Source organism: Bubalus bubalis, chromosome 9, assembly GCF_019923935.1.
Source record: "Bubalus bubalis isolate 160015118507 breed Murrah chromosome 9, NDDB_SH_1, whole genome shotgun sequence".
NCBI lineage: Eukaryota > Metazoa > Chordata > Mammalia > Artiodactyla > Bovidae > Bubalus > Bubalus bubalis.
In genome coordinates, this window is record NC_059165.1 from 84,212,051 (window position 1) to 84,230,729 (window position 18,679).

The 18,679-nt window shown below is 41.5% G+C and overlaps 1 protein-coding gene across 2 annotated transcripts in view; it reads right to left on the reverse strand.

The window, feature by feature from the left end:
* Positions 1 to 18,679, reverse strand: part of MARCHF3 (membrane associated ring-CH-type finger 3) — a 156,732-nt gene that overhangs the window by 122,798 nt on the left and 15,255 nt on the right. The window contains exon 1 of one of the 2 annotated variants that reach the window (XM_044947837.1): positions 15,561 to 18,612. The exons of the other annotated variant lie outside the window; for it this stretch is intronic. The gene's annotated coding sequence lies outside the window, so the exon portion shown is untranslated. Of the gene's footprint in view, positions 1 to 15,560; positions 18,613 to 18,679 lie in introns of those variants that run through there. 2 annotated transcript variants of the gene reach the window in all.

An 18,679-nucleotide genomic window follows, 5' to 3' on the forward strand; every position in this document is an offset into this window, starting at 1 on the left:
CTGAAGTGATCTAAGATGGTATAGATGCAACCTTAATTCTAGACCTTTCTCAGATTGCAAAATAGAACAGCCACTTTGAAAATGATTCAGCAGTTTCTTATAAAAATTAACACACACTTGTCATTCAACCCAGCAATCCCACACCTAGGTAGGAGAAATGAAGACATATGTTCACACCAAAAGAAAATGGTATGTGAATGTTTATAGTGACTTTACTCACAATGACTAAACTCTGGAAGCAACCCCAATGTCCCTCAACTGGTGAAGAGATAAACTGCAATATATCCATACATCAGAGCAACAGAAGGGAATAACTGCTGATCCACACAACAGCATGAATGGATCTTGATATATTTTGCTGCATGAGAGAAATCAGACTCAAAAGGCTACATATCACCTGATTCCATGGATGTAACATCCTGGAAAAAGCCAAACTAAAGGGTCAGGAAACAGGTCACCAGTGGCCAGGGGCTGGGAATAAAAGAAAGAGTTGACTATAAAAGGGCATGAGAAATAAAATCTCAACTACCAAAAGTAGTCACAAAAAAAACGACTTGAGAGAATTTGGGGAGATGATAGTACCATTCCATATCTTGATTATGGTGTTAGTTATATGACTATATGTATTTGTTAAACACGCATAGTTCTATACACTAAAAAGTGAATTTTGCTGTATGGAAATTATGCCTCAAAAAATGCAACTTGAATATAAAATCTCAGTAGAAAATGTTCAATGATTAAGAAAGGCAGCCTTCAAAACTGCTGATGAACTTCTACCTACATCAGGATCTGGAGGCCTTCTCCCAAACTGGATCTGGGGGTGCTCAGAAACCAGGCACTCAGTCACTCTTGGACACATAAATAAAGCTCTAATACATAAATCAATAAAGTCAACGTATCAGCATGTCCCCATATCTAGGGTTACTCAGGGTGTTTCCAAGCCTGTACTTCATGAGAAAGCTTCTGACATTCGGACACGAAGGTGCTGTTGACTGTGCAGGGCGCTGCCTGTTCCTATCTTGCTTCGCCTCATGTTCTAACTGCCTGGATGCCACTGCTTTTATAACCACTCGAGTTAAAAGTTATTTCAGACTGAGAATTCAAGCCTCCCCTGTGTCTGTGTTTTCTATGATAAAGAAAATTAACCTTATTATTCCAACCAGACATAACACACAGAAGACAGACTTCCCTAATTTAGTGATATAGATTCCTTGTACAGAATTTTTTTGCCCCAAAAATATTTATGCCCATGATATTCAAAGGATTTTGTTTGGTTTTCTTCTGCATGCCCTGAACATAATATACTGTCTCCAAAACTAGGCTTTATTTCTTCTCTGTCCTTCTCCTAATAAGAACATCTGTTAGGAATCCACTAGATGGAAATAAATGCTGAAGGCAGACAGAATGAGAAACTCAAAGACCCAGGCTCTTGGATGGCCAACATCAGCTATTCAAAACCTCCCATGGAAGGCAGAGTGTGATGTGCTATAAGCAGAGGCTAAAATATAGTGCTAAGGCACCAAGGGTGAGGTGAAACACTCTGGAAAAGTGGAATTTAAGCTGGGCCCCTGAAGGATGGAGAAGATTGAGACTGCAGACAGTCCAGGCCGAGGAACTACTTAGCAGAAAGGGTCCTGTAAGTGCACGTTTCTTCAAATTGGTTATCATCAGCTAGCGTCCTAGAGCCTGAAAACCACGACTATTTAAAATTCTTCTGGAATTTCCATGTCTTGAGGCCTTGGGGCTCTCCATTTCTCCATGAATCCCAATGCACCCTATTCTATCACACATGACAACTTCATGCACTTAAGTTACTGCCTTTTCTATAAGGCATTTAAGTGGATTGATTGTGGCTGAGAAGCTAGTTATGAAGAAGTGAGTGAAAAATTAAAATGAACAGGAAAGGGAGAAGAGGGCACCCTGGTGGCAGGCTTCAAGAGGGGGTGGAGCACTTGTCCCTCTCCAGTGGGGTATGGATCCAGGATCTTCAATCTCCTTGGGGAGTGGTGTTAGTAAGAAACACCAGTAATGAATACAGGGAAAACTTCATTGCAGCACTGTCATTACTGATAAGATGAAAATCATCTAAATGCTCATCAACAGGGAACTGCTTAAATCAATAACTGATCATTTACACAATAGGATATTATAGTCAGTAAGAAAAAATAGTGTGAGGAGACAGGAAGACCTCTAGGATAAATTACTCATGTTATTTAAAAGTCAGGGTGCAGAAGAGTATGTATAATGGACTCCCTGCTATATCTGCATTCGTACACAAACCTCTAGTAGGATACATAAAAACTGTTAGCATTGGTTATACTTGGAGAGTGAAAAATGAGGGTAGGAGAAAGAGAAATGTTTACTTTTCAATTTATACCCTTCTGTTGTTATTGTCCAGTTGCTCAGTTGTATCCAACTCTGCGACCCCATGAACTGCAGCACGCCAGGCTTCCCTGTCCTTGATTATCTCCCAGAGTCTGCTCAAACTCATGTTCATTGAGTTGATGATGCCATCTAACCATCTCATCCTCTGTCTCCCCTCTCTGCTCCTGCACTCAATCTTTCCCAGCATCAGGGTCTTTTTCAATGAGTTGGTACTTCACATCAGGTGGCCAAAGTATTGGAGCTTCAGCATCAGTCCTTCCAATGAACATTCAGGGATGATTTCCTTTGGGATTGACTGGTTTGATCTCCATGCTATCCAAGGGATTCTCAAGAGTCTTCTCCAGCACCACAATTCAAAAGCATCACTTTTTTGGTGCTCAGCCTTCTTTATGGTCCAACTCTCACATCTGTGCATGACTACTGGAAAACTCATAGCTTTGACTATATGGGCCTTTGTCAGAAAAATGATTTTTCTGCTTTTTAATTTTGTTATAGCTTTTCTTCCAAGGAGCGAGCTTCTTTTAATTTTGTGGCTGCAGTCACCATCCACAGTGATTTTGGAGCCCAAGAAAATAAAGTCTGTCACTGTTTCCATTTTTCTCCCACCAATTTGCCATGAAGTGATGGGACCAGATGCCATGATCTTAGTTTTTGGAATATTGAGTTTTAAGCCAGCTTTTTCACTCTCCTCTTTCACCTTCATCAAGAGGCTCTTTAGTGCCTCTTTGCTTTCTGTCATTAGGGTGGTGTCATCTGCATATCTGAGGTTATTGATGTTTCTCCTGGCATTCTTGATTCCAGCTTGTGCTTCATCCAGCCCAACATTTTCCATGATGTACTCTGCATATGAGTTAAATAAGCAGAATGACAATATACAGCTTTGTCATACTCCTTTCCTAATTTTGAACCAGTCTGTTACCCTTCTGTAACTGAATTTATTGAGTTTATTTTTAATTATTTGTGCAGATGATGATTATTTTGATCACATAAAGTATTAATACTTATAATCATTCCTTGGCTGACTTGCAATATAAAGTGAAGACCACTGACTACTGTTGTTAGAGGGTCAATTCAGAGACTAGAGGTTCATTTCAATAATTATTAAACAGTTTAATAAGTGGTTACTGGATATGTCATTGTTTTAGTTCTTGAGCAGCTAATATAGTAGAGTGCAGCAGTAGGTTAAGACAGAGAGAAACAACACATAATGTGAATGCTGGGAAAGCCAGGCAGAGGAGACTTCCTGGTGGAGGCACGGCTTAGGGTTTGAATTGGTGAAGCAGAAGAAGCAAGGAAAGAGCAGCAATGAGAAAACAATAATATGGCAAGCCCTTCACTTGACATAGAGACATCTGCCCTTCTTATTTCTCTTTTGGATCTGATCAGTATTAGAAGCAGGAAAACATTCCAAGATCTGAAAATCTCAGCCCCTCTCAGTCACAAGGGCTAATATTTTTCCATCAACGGCTTTAAAAACTGAAGCTATGTGGACCAAGACCCAAGAACTAGAATTAATCATGAGAAAATACTGCTAAAGAATTTCCTCCCCTGCCTCACAAACATGCTGGAGTGTGTACATGGGCACTGTAAAACAAATTCTCATCTCCCTTTCTTTGTCAGTGGTGAAAAAGCATTGGTACATATACGAATAATGTTCAACCAGAGCAGCCAGCCTTTCACAGGATTGTTCTTTACCAGTGTATATGCTTGGTGCTCTATCTCAAGAACCTTCTCTAGAAACACTCTTCTCTTTGCAAGTGTGGGGACAGGAGTAGGAAGAGGAAGCCCTCTGCCCTGATTGACAGGCTTACTCTTTCTCACCATCACTGGTATCCCGAAGTGGAAGGGTCAGGGGACTCCAGGCAGCCTTTCCTGTGAGCTCAGATTCTCTTTCTAATAGAAATTATAGAATAACCTATTCAGTTTATTCTTCTGGCCAGCTTAGCCAAGATGACTGGATACCTTATTTTTTGCTAAGATGATCATTTTTTTCAGAACTCTCTCTCTCTGAAGAACATTTGTGAGATGAGCGATCATTCTCTGTGTCCACTTATATCTGACTAGCCTAGGCTTTACTGCTACCATTGTCGGGGAATTAACCATTTGTACCCTGGTATCAATATAGCAAAGAAACACTGCCAGTGACTTTAGAAAATAAATAATTGGCTGATTGTTTATTTATCACTACAAAGAAAATACTGAAGAACTTTTATTACAGAAACCCATTCGAGGCTGCTGGCAATCTAAGAACAAATGAGGAAATGCTAAGAGAAAAAAGAATGTTAGCCTATTCCTAAAAATTCTCCTGGCTGGCATTATAAAACAGTCTCTTGAATGGCAGGAAATAATAATATATCTCACAACATGGGAAATCTTCGGTGTTGGTGGGTTATTCTTCTATTTTGTGTAGGTCCCAAAAGAAGTTAGAAAACGTCATGTGCAAGAGAGGGAGGGAGCATGGAAGTGCAAAATTATTAATTGTAGCTTCCAAGTGGCCCATGTGGCAGCCAGTGAGCTGGGTAACCAGGGATCAGCCTGGTCTGGCTACACCTGCGGATCAGAAAGCAGCAACTACTGACTGACAATGGAGCAGAACTTGGCTCTCATAGCGAAGAATAAAGCACAAAGTTCCTGCTCTTTTTTCAAGCCACTCCTTGGCCTTCCTCAACCTGGAGTACGTACTTCAGCTTGGGTCACGGACAAAACCAGAAGCAGCCACACTAGAAGGGCACGTGGCCTCATACAAACACGCTTGTTCCTCAACTTGGCTCTCTGCGAACCCAGTGCAAACATTCAGCATCCCATGGCCGGGGCCACTCCTGGAAGCCATCAGGTGGAAATGGCTCCAGCAAAACGTATTTTCTCACCGTGGGGAGGACAGGTGGGAAGCTGGGGTGCAGAAAAGTGAAGAACAGGGTGGAGAAAAGGCAGCCTCATTAATACTTTAAAATCTATGCCAGGAGGACAACAAATGGGTATTTCCCTGGCTATCAAGCTGAGAAAAGCCACTTTTTTTAAACAACAGTCTCACTTGTTCCCCTGCACCATTCCCTCTGTGCCAATCCCCAGACCATGCCAAAACAAGCTGAAATGTTATAAAGATTCGTGGTTAAAAGAACAGGCTCCAAAATATTTGTGGATGTTACCTCTTTAGGCCCCAAAGTGATGGACTGAAGTGAAAAGACAAAGAACTGGAAGAAACATTACCACATGCCACCAGACATCAGGAGGAACTGAAAACTGGAGAGGCCCCCAGAAAGTCCTCTCTCAGAGACCCTCTTTTAAGGAGAACTAGCATATTGAATCTGCCATATCATTGCTTTCCAGGTCTGTCTCTCAAATAATCTCCAAGTCAGTTGGAGAAGGCAATGGCACCCCACTCCAGTACTTTTGCCTGCAAAATCCCATGGATGGAGAAGCCTGATAGGCTGCAGTCCATGGGGTCGCTAGAATCAGACACGACTGAGTGACTTCACTTTCATTTTTGACTTTCATGCATTGGAGAAGGAAATGGCAACCCACTCCAGTGTTCTTGCCTGGAGAATCCCAGGGATGGGGGAGCCTGGTGAGCTGCTGTCTATGGGGTCGCAGAGAGTCGGACATGACTGGAGCGACTTAGCAGCAGCAGCAGCAACAGCAAACCAACAGGAATTTTTATATTGATCCTATAATACTGGCAGGGCTGTGAGCTCTAGGCCTCAGTTGGGGCAAACAGATAAAATATTGCCAGTGGGGATAAGGAATTTTTATCTAACATACATGATGCAGAAAATGGGTTCATTTTCTTCCTCTTCTCCAGACAGCAGACATTTTTCCCCCCTTATACAATGCCCATCTTCATAGCAATTATGCCCAGACCAGTTTGCAGTGAGCCCATTAGAAGCAGCCAGCCCAGCACAACAACCTCCTGGACAGCCGGCACCTTGGGGACAGGGAGGCTATTTACAGGGCAAAGTCCTGGATGACTTGACCTACCTGCTGGGCCTCCCAGCTCCAAACTCTAATCCTTGTTCTTACAGGCTACTCTGTCACCGACTTTCAGATTTGGCCCTCACTATTCTATTCCAGACCTAAATATAACCCATTACAGCATCTGTCCAGTCAGTCTTTTTGCAGTAATGACACCCTGCTGATTCAGCCCCTGGTCCTCTGGTCCCTGGCTGCTTCGGGGGGCATTACTTCCCCTCAAGGAGATGTATTTTAAAGACATGTGATTTGTTTAGATGATCAAGTTCTCTGTAAATCGAACATACAATCTAATTTATTTATTTCGACAGACCTCCAATACCTATGATTGTAAGACTGTTAAGTAAGAGCTGTACTTTTTTTTTGGCCACACTATGTGGCATGCAGGATCTTAGTTCCCTGGCAAAGGACTGAACCCATGCCCCCTGCAGTGGAAGAGGAAGTCCCTATAATTGTTAAGATTCCTAGTGCTGAAGACACAACAAATAAGGCCCTGCTCTCACCCTCAAAGAACTTCAGTTCAGTTCAGTAGCTCAGTCATGTCCGACTCTTTGCGACCCCATGAACTGCAGCACGCCAGGCCTCCCTGTCCATCACCAACTCCCAGAGTTTACCCAAACTCATGTCCATTGAGTTGGTGATGCCATCCAACCATCTCATCCTCTGTCATCCCCTTCTTCTCCTGCCCTCAATCTTTCCCAGCATCAGGGTCTTTTCAAATGAGTCAGCTCTTCACATTGGGTGGCCAAGGTATTGGAGTTTCAGCTTCAACATCAGTCCTTCCAATGAATACCCAGGACTGATCTCCTTTAGGATGGACTGGTTGGATCTCCAGGCAGTCCAAGGGACTCTCAAGAGTTTTCTCCAACACCACAGTTCAAAAGCATCAATTCTTTGGTGCTAAGCTTTCTTTATAGTCCAACTCTCATATACAGACATGACTACTGGAAAAACCATAGCCTTGACTAGACCTACCTTTGTTGGCAAAGTAATGCCTCTGGCTTTTTAATATGCTATCTAGGTTGGTCATAACTTTCCTTCCAAGGAGCAAGCGTCTTTTAATTTCATGGCTGCAATCACCATCTACAGTGACTTTGGAGCTCAAAAATATAAAGTCAGCCACTGTTTCTACTGTTTCCCCATCTATTTGCCATGAAGTGACGGGACCAGATGCCATGATCTTAGTTTTCTGAATGTTGAGCTTTAAGCCAACTTTTTCACTCTCCTCTTTCACCTTCATCAAGAGGCTCTTTAATTCTTCACTTTCTGCCATAACGGTGGTGTCATCTGCATATCTGAGGTTATTGATATTTCTCCCAGCAATCTTGATTCCAGCTTGTGCTTCCTTCAGCCTAGCGTTTCTCATGATGTACTCTGCATAGAAGTTAAATAAGCAGGGTGACAATATACAGCCTTGACGTACTCCTTTTCCTATTTGGAACCAGTCTGTTGTTCCATGTCCAGTTTTAACTGTTGCTTCCCGACCTGCATATAGGTTTCTCAAGAGGCAAGTCAGGTGGTATGGTATTTCCATCTCTTTCAGAATTTTCCACAGTTTATTGTGATCCACACAGTCAAAGGCTTTGGCATAGTCAATAAAGCACAAATAGATGTTTTTCTGGAACTCTCTTGCTTTTTCCATGATCCAGCAGATGTGGGCAATTTGATCTTTGGTTCCTCTGCCTTTTCTAAAACCAGCTTGAACATCAGGAAGTTCACGGTTCACATATTGCTGAAGCCTGGCTTGGAGAATTTTGAGCATTACTTTACTAGCGTGTGAGATGAGTGCAATTGTGTGGTAGTTGGAGCATTCTTTGGCATTGCCTTTCTTTAGGATTGGAATGAAAACCGACCTTTTCCAATCCTGCGGCCACTGCTGAGTTTTCCAAATTTGCTGGCATATTGAGTGCAGCACTTTCACAGCATCATCTTTCAGGATTTGAAATAGCTCCACTGGAATTCCATCACTTCCACTAGCTTTGTTTGTAGTGATGCTTCCTTCCTAAGGCCCACTTGACTTCACATTCCAGGATGCCTGGCTCTAGGTGAGTGATCACACCATCATGATTATCAGGGTCATGAAGATCCGTTTTGTACAGTTCTTCTGTGTTTTCTTGCCACCTCTTCTTAATATCTTCTGCTTCTGTTAGGTCCATACCATTTCTGTCCTTTATTGAGACCATCTTTGCATGAAATGTTCCCTTGGTATCTCTAAATTTCTTGAAGAGATCTCTATTCTTTCCCATTCTGTTGTTTTCCTCTATTTCTTTGCACTGATCACTGAGGAAGGCTTTCTTATCTCTCCTTGCTATTCTTTGGAACTCTGAATTCAAATGGGTATATCTTTCCTTTTCTCCTTTGCCTTTCGCATGTCTTCTTTTCACAGCTATTTGTAAGGCCTCCTCAGACAGCTATTTTGCTTTTTTGCATTTCTTTTTCTTGGGGATGGTTTTGATCCCTGTCTCCCGTACAATGTCACAAACCTCTGTCCATAGTTCGTTAGGCACTCTGTCTATCAGATCTAGTCAAAGAACTTACCCATCAATAATGCCCCACACTGCATAGAAATCAGCCCACTCCAAGGTACCCATATTATGGAACCAAAGCAAAATAATAACAATGCCTCAGAGTCATTCTCAACTTTATAGATTTCAAGAGGCTAATACATATATTTCAATATTAATGATCTTAAGTCAAATTCTCACTAGTGAATTGAAAGAGATCCTTAACATCATTTAACCAACTTTATTTGTGCTATCTCTATTCCCCTCCCCTTCAGCACACCTCCCTATTAACCTCCTTCTCCCCAAAACTTAGGAGACGTCATGCTTCCTCATTCCATTCCTCATGCCACATTTTCAGTTCACTTTCAAATCCTGTTTGTTCTGCTGCCTTGAAATTCCACACTTCTCTCCAGCCTCACTGCTGCTGCTGCTGCTAAGTCGCTTCAGTCATGCCTGACTCTGTGCGACCCCATAGATGGCAGCCCACTAGGCTCCTCTGTCCCTGGGATTCTCCAGGGAAGAACTCTGGCGTGGGTTGCCATTTCCTTCTCCGATACCAGCCTCACTACTGCCACCTAATTCAAGCCATTGATAGATCTCCCTGAATTACTGCAGTAACCTCCTAATTGGTTGCCTTGCTTTCATTTTTGTCCATGTACATTCTATTTGCTATGCAACAACCAGTGATCAGGGTGCTTATAACATGCAAGGAAATCATGGTAAATTTGATCCCAGCAACTTTTATTAGTCTGGAATGCTGGGCAGTGATATAACATGAAGGAAAATGAGGAATAATTTGGAGTTGGTAATGCCAGTGGCTTCAAAGCATCACTGCTCTTTGAAAGAGGCAAGAATGAATTACTCTACATAAGGTTCTAGGAAGACAGCTGTAATCATTTGGAGGCATGCCACTCAGAGCCATGACAGAATGGACACCACGCATAGTGACATATTCCAGAGGGTATGGCATGAGAAACAGAGAAAGACAAAGGATGAATTGAGTAGACTTACTGAGGAGTGACATGGTGCAAAAGGATTTCAAGAATGAATCTGGGAAACCAACAATGCCCAGCCACAAGAAAGATATTAACCCTGTCACGAGTGATGAAACCAGTTAAGAATTCCATCCACACAGCAAGGCCCTGAAGGGCAAAGAGCTCACATTATCTCAGCCCAGATAACCATATGGTGATTGTCAGAAAGACTGAGGAATAGAGATGAGGGTTATATTTAAGATGTTTGTTAGTTTTCAAGTTCCATCCCTATTGCTTGTTTGAAGTCTGGCCTATATACAACTGGCATAGTTTTGTGACTGTGGAAGATGAATTGCCTGTCCCTATTCTTGGTGCCTCTTTCATTGAAAATAAACTGATGTTGTATTTGGATGAACAGAGGAACTTAGAAAAGATCTAAAGGGAAGAGATGGACACAGAGATGATGGAAAGCAATTTTACCAGCCCCAAACTGAAGTGGACTGTTACCACGCATAGTCAGAGTTGGTCTTTCACTCAGTCACGTCTGACTCTTTGCCAGCCCATGGACTTCAGCACACCAGGCTTCCCTGTTCTTCACAATCTCCTGGAGTTTGCTCAAACTCATGTCCATTGAGTCAATGATGCCGTCCAACCATCTCATTCTCTGTCGTCCCCTTCGCCTCCTGTCTTCAATCTTTCCCAGCATCAGAGTTGACTTGCTTGTCTGTTTTTGGTACCGTTTTAAAAATGGTTATTTTAGCATTCCAATGCTGTGCTAGCACCAAAACCACCACAGCAGAGTGGAAACAGTCAACAGGCCATTTCCCAGAGCCTGGACAGCCATGCCCTCAAGTGAAATGACATCACTGCAGAGGGGTAGAAGGTGGTCAGGCTCATTAGCATCCCTTTGGCATTTTTAACTCACAGAATCCAAGCCCTTCTTAAATGGCATTTCAGAGTGGGTGAGCCTGCTACAAGCCAGTTCTTTTCACAAATCAGATGTCACTGGGGGTTTAAGATAGCATTCATTTCTACTGAACCAGTGCTTAGCTATTACTACAGTAGAGTACGCTGGCAAGAAACTCTGCCTAGAGGGAGCGATCAATAACTAGAGTAGAGAGAAGAAGGCAGAGCACAGACCACAAGTCCCCCGGACTGAGCAGCTTGAGGACAAAGATTCTACCTTGTCTCTTTAGCCTCAAAGCTCGAAGCTGTGACCAGCACTCACTTAACACTTATTGAATTGAACTGACACTTGTAAAAGAAAAAAAGAAGAAGCCCAAGGGTGGAAGCCTGGTGAGTAGCTGCTGCTAAGTCGCTTCAGTCGTGTCCGACACTGTGCGACCCCATAGACGGCAGCCCACCAGACTCCCCCATCCCTGGGATTCTCCAGGCAAGAACACTAGAGTGGGTTGCCATTTCCTTCTCCAGTGTATGAAAGTGAAAAGTGAAAGTGAAATGGCTCTGTCGTGTCCAGCTCAGCGACCCCATGGATTGCAGCCTACAGGCTCCTCCATCCATGGGATTTTCCAGGCAAGAGTACTGGAGTGGGGTGCCATTAGCTTCTTCACTGGCGAGTAGGGTGGGAAGGAAATTAGAAAAATAAGGGTTTCAGGAGTATTTGAGAACTAAATGACTCTGGTAAGAAATGAGTGGAAAGTAAAAAATTACAAAAATTCACCAAAAATGAATGGAGAACCAAATGTCAAAAGAAGATCCCACAAAACATTCCATTCATACACAGGTATGCACACACGCACGTACATACACATGTGCACACAAGCACGTACACCAATGCGGGATAGAGCTTGCTAGAAGGACTGAAGGGCAGGAGGGGTCTGGGAGGCACCCTCTTTGTTTTTAGACCCTGCTCCCAGGATGGGAGGTGGCAGGTTGCAGCTGAGAAAGGGTGGGTGCAGCCAATGGAGCAAAGTCCAACCGGAGGTAGCACTCAGGTTGGGAGCCCCAGATGCCAGACTCCACAGGTCTTTTCCTTTGTTCCACAGGAACACAGGGGAGGAGCCCTCTTCACTAATTCTGAAGGAGATCCCTTCTAGTTCTATTTCCTAATATAAACCAAAATTTACCTGACAGTTCATCTTGTTTTTATCACCCATATAGACCAATGAACGAACTGCTCCCTATAAATAGGTTTGCAACACCGGGTTGTGCCTTTTGCAAACATTAAAGTGGAAATGGCTCTGACAGCGATCAATAATGCTTGCCGATTTCCCTGCGCTGCTCTGTTTATTTTTAGTCCCTACACAGAGCACAACATTTGTAGGAAAAAACTCTATATCACCTTCAAGAATATACTAACTAATGACCTAGGCAGAAAAAAAAAGTACACTTACTTTATTCCTATCATTCCCATTTTATAGGAATAAATTCAGACTCGGCAGGAATTTGTTCTACTACCTTATTACATAGATTCTGGCCTTTGGGGAAGGAGATCATAAAGCTTATAAAATTCCATACCTCATTTATTACTCCCTGTTTTCTTCCATTTTCCAATTCATTTAAGAGTTCATTTCTCTATTGCACAAAGGCATGCAGTTTAGTGCACATAAGCTCAAAAAGAGAGCTTTTGGTTGCTTAGAAATAGGAAGGAGCATGACCCCGCTGCCTCACCTCTCTACTTGTACATCATCATTTAGTGCACGAAGCTGCAAAACCCCAATGAGTAGCATCACTGGGTTGAGCAGTATAAAAGGTGCATTAGAAAAAGCCCTGGAAGCTGGAGCAAGTAATTGGGACCTGATTTTCTACAAGGATTGTCTTGCCCATCTCTGCATTTCCTATGGAGTGCAACACAACGCCCTCAGACATTAGTGTTATTTAAGGCCAGTCAAATAAACAAGTTTCTCCTAGACATCAATTGTATCATGATTATTTGTTGCACGTTGGATTTGCCAGGGAGCTTGTGAATTTCTTGGGAGCCCAACTAGAGCTCCATCCCCATGTCTGCATCCTCAGCAGACCAAAGCCTAGAATGACATATGCTCAGGAAGTCTTGGTTGAAAGTCCAGATCATGTCCCTGGGTGACTGTGGGTAAGCTGCATAACTCCTTAGGTCATTCATGTCCTCATCCTGGGGATCGAATGGAGTCCATGACAATAACCATCGGCAGGCATGTGACTGCCCTAAGATTCTGGGCAAAATTTTATTTGGCAGAATATGTGTATAATATTTCTGAGAAGAGGGTGCATATCTTTTATTGTTTCAAAGACTGTGACTGTTATTGCCCCCAAAAGTTTTACAAATCTTTAGCCTAGCAATAGTTTCCAAAATTACTGAATCCTGAATTCCAACACTAAAAAGCCTTTGAACATGCACACCATGCTCATGTATTAGGTATGCACACATGTATTATATTAGGTACATTATAAAACATCAAAATGACAAATGTGCAAGGTAAATATGAAATAAAGAATATTTTCTTTATATCTAAGAGTAAAAACTTTTTCATCTTACTAAACCATCATCATTTTGTCAAGGGCAGTATGACTGAATATACTTTGTGTTTAAAAATCTAGATTTTATTATCTGTGATATGTTACTTTGAAGGTCTACTTTTAACTTCAATTTATTTTACAAAGATCGGTTTTAATCGTTGTCATAATTTTAAGCAATAAAATCACATAACAACATAAACACTTCCAAACACTGTTTTCACAACGTTCTCTCTATAAGAGTTTCTTTCAAATTCAGCTATTTTCTTACTTAGTCTTAAAATGATGCCTTTATTTTGAAAGGACAAATTAACTGTTTTTTAATGACTGTAGGTAGCATACTATCCAAGTTGCCTATTATCACAGAAGTGGTTACAAAATACAAAGCCATTTCCTTTTTATAAAAGAAAAATGAATATAACTTATCTGTAAGTTTGACAACAACACAAGATAACCGGCAAACCTCTGTGAGGTACAGAACTTTCATGGCCGCTTCTTAACCTTGTACAAAATATTGTACGGCTTCTGCTATCTGTATATTAAGGCTTTTTATTTTTATAAAGTTAACTACAAAGTAGCATCCTGCAGCATTCTGTGTTTCTCTGGCTTCAACAACTTGGCTGCTTGCTTATGAATGATGCAGTGAATGAATTTATCTCTTGTAACCTTACCCTGCCATCCTTCCCTAAGCAACAGCTGCTGCTTAAGAGGAAATGCTACTCAGTTTTTTTCACAAAACATTTTCATTAAGATTATGAATAAATCTCACATAGTGGTGGCAATGGAGAAGGCGATGGCACCCCACTCCAGTACTCTTGCCTGGAAAATCCCCATGGATGGAGGAGCCTGGTGGGCTGCAGTCCATGGGGTTGCTAAGAGTCGGACACGACTGAGCGACTTCACTTTCACTTGTCACTTTCATGCATTGGAGAAGGAAATGGCACCCCACTCCAGTGTTCTTGCCTGGAGAATCCCAGGGACGGGGGAGCCTGGTGGGCTGCTGTCTATGGGGTCGCAGAGAGTCGGACACGACTGAAGCAACTTAGCAGTGGTGGCTTCACCAAATAGAAGCACTTAGTAGATATATATGTCATCAGTTAAAGAGAAATGAACAAATACAACAGGTTAGATCTAACATCCTACCAACGTAGAACAAGTCTTTTGCTACCCATAACTTGTTCTAATACAGTATTTGCTTCTTCAACAATATCTTCACTAATACTTTCAGCAGTATTTTCTGAAAAGGAAACTCATCTGATTGTTTTCAACATATCTTATCTGGTCTTGTATTAAGAGGAAGAACCAGTGTTTCCTAAAGATATGTTGCTTTTCTACCTTTGGGTACAAGTAAAAGACGTCGAGAGAAGTTCAAACCACCATTTAGTTTTATGAAATTTCATAAAGATTAGTAGGTGAATTTAAACATTGGTTTAAAAAAGTTGCAAAGGTTATCCTCCATGTTTTTCTAATCATGGTACCTTCATTTCTCATCAGGAAAGTGTTCATTCTTCTTAATGATAGTAGTTACAAGTCCGTATTTCAGTTATTTGTTTTGAAATCTGAGGGCTGGTTTCTGATCAGAATGGATCATACCATTACCGTTTTTAACTTACAATGCAGCTATCAAAGAGCGTGTCCAGGAATGAAGTGTCAGCTCCTCCATCTTCATATTGTTCCCCTGTGCTTGCTTTCACAATTAGTGATATCTTTAATTTACACTTTGTCAGAATCTTTTTAAGCTATCCACCTTTTTTTTTTGGCGATGGTGGGGGGCAGGTTGTTATTGTTGAAAGGTAGTTTAATTGAAACTAAGAATATTCTGCAAATTAACTGGACACATACCAATACAATGCAACATACTATAGACAAGTGAGGGGCCAGACAACACTTGTATGTCGAGGGAAACTTACTCCTCCCTCAGAATATAGGGTCTCCTGATTTGAACAACAGGGGAGGGTGAAAATATAAATTCATATATAGTAGTAAAATTTAATTTTACTTATTTTGGGGATATAAAAAGATGAATAGGAATTCTAATATTTTCTTTCCCATGCTCCATTGGTTTATCATGGAAATTTCACTTTCTAAACCCTGATCTAGACAATCTCCAGTGCCACTTCCAACTCAAAAATTAAAAATGGATGTTCTGCTAGAAAGGTATTCTCATTGTTTGACTGCTCAAACAACTCCTAGATAACCCCCAAACTTATGTTTCTTGGTAGCTCTGGAAAAACCCACCATGTACAAGTCTACTGAGTGAGGAATGAAGACGGGTTACCTGGCTGAGTCATCTTCTGTCACCTGGAAGAGAGCCTTCTCGAATTCATCCAGAAGAACCAGGTAAGGTTGGGCAGTCTCTGTCTCCCGATTAGACTACACTCACATACCCCTCAAATGAACTGGCAGTTTTCAGCCTCCACAAACATTAAAACAGGTGATTGTGATGCGTCTCCAAGCAAAATAATTCAGCACACACAAATTTCACTTGCAAGCCTGGACAGCTGCAAGTGGGAGGGATGGGATGGGGGTGTCATGTGTTTTCATGGTTGTTCTGGACAGCTCCAGGTTGTGTGGGAAGAAGAAACAAATTGTACTCTATTATGTGGAAGGGAAAAGTCTTCTAAATTTAGAATCTTTTAGCACCTGGATTATTTTTGTTTTCTACATTTGCCCGGCTGAGGGGTAGGAGTTCCGGAACTCCAGTGTGTTCTTTGTAGCCCACAGTAAGAGTCATCCACTGGGCAGGATGCCAGACAACCCAGTTCAGAGACCAGAGCCTGTTTCAAGAGTCTGGAAGGACAGACATAAACATCCAGAAGAAATTATTTGTACAGTGCCAAGATCTGGTTACCTTTAAGTAAAATCTCTTAAGGCACTAACTTACAAGAACATGGGTAGGTTTTAAAATAAAGACAGGACCAAAAGATCATCTTTGGAACTTTGGAACTTTGTCTAGTCAACTTTCCTTTTAGCTTCTCTTGTGTTGTTTGAGAACTTCCAAGAAGGAGATTCCAAAGCCTCTAATTCCTTTAAGACATTAGACACTGTCACAAGAAAGTCCTTCAGAAAAACTAAGGATAAGTCACACTTATGAAAGTAACCTTGAATGGCTATGTCTGTATTTGAGGACAGGATGGTGTAGAGACTACAGGTGATGTTCAGTCTTTCTTTGCAGAGAAAGTTTTGTTGACAAAAAGACAAGAAGAAAAATAATCCAGTCTAGGCTGTTTTCTGTGTTTTAGAGATTCCACCAACATTATCTAGCATCAGAAAGCCTAAGATAATGTAAAGGGTTATTTGTATCTCAGTTAAAATTCTATAAACTCTTTTCAGTAGGCCTTTTATAAAGTGACAAGATGGCTCTTATAAATGAAGATTTTGTTTGTGCTACTTCCTTGCACACAGGTTTATAAGCATTGGTATTGTATTTCCTATATGCAGGGAGAGAGGTTATTAAATGTGTAAATTGTAACTGGGTTCCTGTTACATGTTTGCATAAGGGATTCTGTATTTTCCCATGGAACTAGGCCCTCCACACCCCACGAATATCAACCACCCAACCTTTCCCCCCTATTTATGACCTTCTTGTGTTAAAATGCAAAACCTACTGATAACCTTGCTTGAAATTTGTGATCAGACAAATTGTATTTGAGCTCGTGCATATAACACTGGTAAAGGGACTTCTCTGGTGGTCCAGTGGCTAAGACTCTGTGCTCCCAATGTAAGGGGCCCAGGTCTGATTCCCTGCTTGGAGATCTAGATCCCACATGTGACAATTAAGAGTTCCCATGCCGCAACTAAGACCCAGCACAGTCAAATAAATAAACATTAAAACAAAACAAAATAAAACACAGGTAAAAGAAACAGCCACAGAAAGCACTCAAAAAGACAACCAGTAGCCTGATGAGTATTGCCATTACAATTAAAAGTTGCCAACAAGAAAATTTTACGTATTTCTCACTACAGAAAGGAAAAACAAGCAAACGGCCTTGAAAGATGAATAATATCATAAATTATTTAGATTGGAACGAGTCCATAGCAATGATCCATTTTTCTGTTCCTTTCCTAGAAGAAGGCTACAAGGTTTACTAAGGATCCTGGGAACTTAGTCTATATTTACCTCTTGTCACAGGCAGGCTCAGGGTTCTGACTGAGGTCAAAGTAGAATGGTATACCTGACCCTCTGGTCATTTACACTGATATCAAAGAGGAATTCTTTCTCTAAAATTAGCAGTGTCTAAAATTAGATAACCAATTTCATAAGGTGTTAAGGAGTTCTACAAGGCACATAAGGATTTAAATATTTATTAGTTATTCATACATTTTTGAAACTAGAAAAGAGATTTTCAAAGCAAAAATCTATTTCAGGCACGCCTAAATATTTTCTAGGATGTTCCCACCAACCTCTGTCAACAGAGGCCTAGAAGATGAGCTAACTTTACCGCTCACAATCAGCTTACGTCATTTTGGGCAAGAACCTGGCACATACAGTGATGCAACCAGACCCCATGGCCACATCACTTGTGTTTGCTTCAATCAGAAGCCAACAGACCTCTGCCTGCCAAATGAAAACCACTCCCAGAATTTTCATTCCAGAGGGGAATCTGTGAGAATGTGCTTCCAACCCCTTTCCAACATACTTCCCCTGGATCAGGAATAAATATGTAGACTCTGTGCTTAAGCCGAGAAGGAATAAAGACTAAAAACACTGTTAATATACTTTTTTTCATTCAGCCTCCACACCACTCAGCTCACCTCTTGAAAGTTACAACCTGCCCGAAATAATGCTAGTTCAGAGCATATTAATCTGCATTAATGACCTTTGAAAAGGTGAGTCTAGGAAGACCTTGAGATTCAAGCAGTGAAATGATCTACACAGAATATATGGAACCCATGAGCCAAGGTACTTCTGTGAAGGACTCTGTGCTGGAAGTAAATGAATCCTCAGTGCTCTAAAGACAGATTCAAATTCAGTCATCTCGGCATGCCTCCATCTATTCATCCAAATAAGTGCCGGCACTCTGGGCTTGCATTCAGTTGCTCAGTCTAGCATGAGGGGATGGCTTCTCTCATAATCCAAGGCTCCATCTTGGTCTGGCCCCTCCCAACAAGGTGTGGGGCAGATGCCACAGAGCACTGCTTTTTTTCCCTAATCTTTTGTTAAAATTAGAATATGCAAATGTATGCAAAGTTAGGTACTTTCTGTAGTGAAAATTCTTGCATATAAATATTAAACCTTCCTCATAAAAATGTTAGTCACTCAACAGTGTCTGACTCTTTAGGACCCCATGGATTGTAGCCCGCCAGGCTCCTCTATCCATGGAATTCTCCAGGCAAGAATACTGGAGTGAGTTGCCATTCCCTTTTCCAGGGGATCTTCCCAACCCAGGGATCAAA